Source organism: Etheostoma spectabile, unplaced genomic scaffold (assembly GCF_008692095.1).
Source record: "Etheostoma spectabile isolate EspeVRDwgs_2016 unplaced genomic scaffold, UIUC_Espe_1.0 scaffold00001512, whole genome shotgun sequence".
Classification (NCBI taxonomy): domain Eukaryota; kingdom Metazoa; phylum Chordata; class Actinopteri; order Perciformes; family Percidae; genus Etheostoma; species Etheostoma spectabile.
This window is the reverse complement of record NW_022602766.1, coordinates 18,951-24,130: the sequence shown is the minus strand read 5'-3', so window position 1 is coordinate 24,130 and position 5,180 is coordinate 18,951. Positions and strand designations below refer to the sequence as shown.

General features: G+C 40.4%; 1 pseudogene; it reads left to right on the top strand.

Annotated features, from left to right (window-relative positions):
• Nucleotides 1–430: 430 nt before the first annotated feature.
• Nucleotides 431–4,475, top strand: LOC116675118 (transcription elongation factor A protein 3-like; annotated as a pseudogene).
• Nucleotides 4,476–5,180: the final 705 nt, after the last annotated feature.

The window sequence follows — 5,180 nt, the reverse complement described above, 5'->3', positions numbered from 1 at the left end:
TGACGCTTCACACACCTTTGCTTTGTGTCCTTTCTGCAGGAAGGCAAATTGATACCCCTAAAACTCCCACCACTCCGACCAGCCCCATGGCACCCAGCTTCAGTTCTAACCGGGGTCCGCTGGGCCCCTCCCCCACCTCGCTACTGGAGACTCCGTCAGGGACAAGTGCATTGAGATGCTGGCAGCTGCCCTGCGCACAAACGGTGAGGCTGACAGTACACTTAACCACAGAGAGTGCACACTACAGCAGCTCATGTGCCTAAATATGCTGACAAAGTAACATACAAAAACCACTCTGGTGAAACTTAGTCGCCATATTCTGCACAAGGAACACACACAAATCTCACTATAGTGTGCAGTTTATTATTCATGACTTCTTTTTTTACTGGTCTCACAGACGACTTCAAAGATTTGGAACTAACGTGACAGCATGGCTGCAGAAATCGAAGATCATATCCTTCAATTTAGCTGATTGTTTGCTGTTGTTGATGGTTTGACTAATTAACAGTTCATTCACTGATTATCCAAATAGAAGGTATCCCATTTGACATCCTTACTATGTCCCTTGACTGCACGTTTGCACATATCTACCAGTAGACAAAGGCCACTGATATGAAATACAAAACAGAGTCCGCAGTCGCATCAGCAACCTGAAGGACCGAAGAACCCTGGGCTACGCAGAAACGTCCTCGCAGGAAGCATTGACTTGAGCCGTATCGCCAGCATGTCTGCCGAGGTACCAAACGCTGCAACGGCCCTGAACCATTGATGACTCCTTTCATGGTGAATAGATTTGATTTATTTCCCTCTGCTCCGTTTGTCACACATCTGTCTTTTGCAGGAGATGGCCAGTGACGAGTTGAGAAACCTGAGGAACGTTCTCACCCAGGAGGCCATCAGGAGCACCAATGCCAAAACTGGTGGCACCACCACCGACCTGCTGCAGTGCGGCAAGTGCAGGACAAGACCTGCACATACACCAGTAAACAAACAATAAAAACCTATTTATTTCACATGCACAACCTCTCGCTATGTTGTTACAGTAAACCTTCTCACTTTAAAGGAACACGGCGACTTATTGGGACTTAGCTTATTCACCGTACCCCCCAGAGTTAGATAAGTTCATACATACTCTTCTCATCTCCGTGCGTGTCGTTTCTCCGTCTGACCCACCGCTAGCCTAGCTCAGCACAGATCCTGGAGTAACTGGCTCAGAATCAGAAAGACTTTATTGATCCCGAAGGGAAATTCTGTGTTCAGTTGCAAGAGTACATAAATCTCAGAGTAGAAATATCAATAAAGAAATTAATGAGTGTGGATTGTATGGTATTTACATAGTTAAAAGATTTTTTATGATAGAATATTTACATTTTAAGGAGTTTTAATGGTGACAGTAGTAATGAATAAATAGTAGCAGCAGAGTATTGCACAAATTTTAAGCATTGTTATGGCACAAAACAAATTTCAAAACTCACTAAGTGTCTGTGTGTCAGACACTTGAGGGCTCCTAATAAAAGCTTTTATCGCCCTCCCACAATATCCTGGGTTCTTCTACGGAGCCAACATTAATTTCTGCAAATATCTGGAATTCTGCTATGAACTGAGTGATATAGGATTCATTTTTCATAAAGAAGTATTGAAGCGCCATCTAACTGCACGTTGAGACAATTGGCAAATGTGGTGACGCAAAGGACCTCTTTATGTCAGATAAAGCCATTGGAAGTAACAGCACTTTATAATTTGAATGAAATAATTGAGGGGATGCAAAAAGAAATCTATCCTGGAAAGGATTTGTGTCTACCTGAGAAAAAGGAATTGTCCTTACAGGTGGGATTAACTGTACGCGTATTGTAGAAATTGCCATCAAAACATTAGGGGCATAAGCTGACACAATGCAATTTTTCTGGACCAAATTCTGTTGTGGAGATCACAATCCTGCCTGTGTCAATCTGACCAAAAAGACAACACAGGGGGGAATCCGTTTGACAACAACAGCCACGCCTTTTTTTTTGAGCTCGCTGATGAGGATGCAATTGTGTAATAGAATCTATTGACTAAAGGGCCGGTGTCCAAACTGCAATAAGTTAGTCTCCTGTAATAATGCACTGTCAACATTTTGTTTTTCTTAGTAAGCCCAAGAGTGCTGGCTCGTTTCATGAGCATTTCAATCTGACCACAATTCCAAACTAAAATTAAAGATTATCAAAAAATCTGTGTTCTAAATGAAAGTACATGGTGGATATTGCTACTGCCTTCACCTTGCCAAATCCTAACACAGTGCATCCAAATTAAGTCCCTCAATACACAAAAATGTAAAACACATAACAACAACAGACAAGTAATTGATACAGAAGGGAGAGAAAGGAGACTAACATTCAAATTGGGTCCGTCATCAAGATTGGATACGGGGCAGCAAAAATGGAACACTAGCCCATAAATACCTGGTTGCAACAGCAACTGGTTCCACACAATGTTAACATTAGAAAAAACAAATTTTTCGTCAACAGAAACAAGAATGTGAATGCTCTGTACTGGGCGCCGTCTCTGGTCTTCAGAGTTGCCGGATAAAGCAGGAAAAAAATCCAGACCCTTGACTCGCGTTGAATCCATGGTTTGATAGAAGGCTTGCCGCCACTTGACCGTGTAGTTGCTGTAATCTGGGGAGAAGCGAATTTTCCCACCCTGAATGACGAGCGGAGATCTCTGCCCAGCCTGTAGCTGAGCATGGATAGCAGTTAGCATGTTGTCATTGTCAATCCCCATCTGTTGAATCTGAGAAAACCGTGGCTCGAGGTAGCTTTTCTGTTTCTCCAGCAATGCTTCTGCAATGGCGTCCGTATCGCCATGTTGGAATTTTTGTTCTTATTTGCTATTCTGCTTCAAGTAACTCTAACAAGCACAACGTGGTAAAATATTGAAGTTGGAACCATAAAAAACAACTCTTTGACAAATTTGGGCCTGGGGCTACACCTTAAGCTGTCATTTCTGTCCAGCCGATCTACGTTGTGATTTGTATAGTCACAGCTTGTACAAATAACAGGGCCACATCCATCTTGTAATCGTATATATACTGGGAACTATATTCTCCAAATGCAAAGCACTGTCACTGCCCAATGTGAGGAGAGGGCAGATTTGTGATGCGCATGCGTCACTTTACAAGATGCTAATGAGAGACTTCCGTTGTCTGAAGTAGCTTCCGAGATGCTAACGAGAGACTTCTGTAATGTCATCCCAGTAAAAGTGGACCTACTCGACTGCTGGCTACAAGTTAGCATCAAACACAACAAAGGCTGTCAGTTGAATGGTGTTTTGAACTAACGTTAGCAATCAATCAATCATGGACAGCTACATCGTTTCTGAAATGATTCCCATCTTCTGTTATTGTTTGTAATGAGAAAAGTTTATTATTTCATGGATTTCACAATTTTTAGTATGATAGTTATGTTGTAAACCGTTTAAATCTGAGCATGCGCAACTCAAATCTGCCCTCTCCTCACATTGGGCAATGACAAGCACTGCTACTTGGGCGGATTGATTTGCTCGGAGCACCTAAAAAGCCCCTTGGATAGTTGGCCTGGAGTTCGCTCAGAGTTGGAGTAATAGTCACTCTGCCCAAGTAGCAGTGCTTTGCCTTCTGAGAATATAGTTCCCAGTATGTATACGGTTGAAGATGGCTTTGTCTCATGTGACCTTGTCATTTGTACATACTGTGACTATACAAATTACAACATGTAAATAGGAAAATGTGGGCGTTTTTTTGACACTTATCGGGAGCAGTAAGCTAGTTGGAGCTGGTTACCTCCAGGATCTGTGGTAAGCTAGACTAGCGGTAGACGCGCCAGACAGAGTAACCACACACGGAGATGAGAATAGTATGTATGAACTTATCTAACTCTGAAAAGTAGAATAATAAATCATTAGTGAAAGAAAAAGTATCTTTAAAGTATTTAATATTACATGAAGGGTTGTGGACAGAAGTCAATGAAGGGGGAGGAAAACCAATGGAAGCTTATATTCTGGGGTGTATGAAAAAAATGTGTACTTGTTTTAAATTTCCGTTGTAAAACAGTATGATTCCCTGACCTTTTCATAGAGAGCGCGGGCTATATTCTAGAGGTATTTTTTTTCTCAGTGATATTTTGTGTGCATATTCAGTTATGAGAAGCAGTTGATGCAGTATTGTCTCTTTGTCTGGAGTTCAAAAGCTGTTTTTATATATGTTTTAGTACCAGATATCAAAGGAATGGATGTCTGGTAACCTGTCTGTATGTTGTTTGTGTGTCTGTAATGATATGTACACAAACATAAATTGTTGTGTGTGTGTGTGTGGTGTGTGTGTGTGTGTTGTGTGTGTGTGTGGTGTGTGTGTTGTGTGTGTGTGGTGTGTGTGTGTGTGTGTTTTAGGTGCAAACACGCAGTGCTGATGAGCCAATGACCACATTTGTGCTGTGAATGAGTGTGGTAACCGATGGAAGGTACGTTTTTTTTTCCCCTGACCTTTGTTTTAATTACTCATATCTTTTGTACTAATGATTAATAATACAGGCTAAAGGTTTGGACACACCTTTTCATTCAATGCGTTTCCTTTATTTTCATGACTATTTACATTGTAGTTTCTCACTGAAGGCATCAAAACTATCACTGAACACTGGAATTATGTACTTAACAAATAAGTGTGGAATAACTGAAAACATGTCTTATATTCTCGTATATGTATGTATATATATATGTATGTATATGTGTTTATATATAAATTATATTATGTTATATATTTTTTCTTCCTTCTAAATTTCAGTTCTGCTGATGTCTTCCAGATGAGACCAGTTTTTTTTTGTCCCGGCATAATGTACTGCATTTTTTTCTATAATTGCAGCTAATAAGGTTAACAGATAATAGTGTTCTTACAATTATTACTTGACAGTTTGAGATTTGTAAGCATGAGCTACTAATCAGAGTTTGCTTTATGTGGAATTGAATACTGAGCAAAACTGTCAGTCTGATGACTGTTAACACATCAATACTGATTAGGGTGCGGTCATGATGGAAAGACCATCCAGTTAATATGCTTTGCATACTACCAGCAATTCACTTTGTATATATCTAATAAACTGCATAAATCATTAGTACGATGCTTTTTAAACTCCCGTTTTAATAAGAATTTTGACAATTAGTCTTACTCA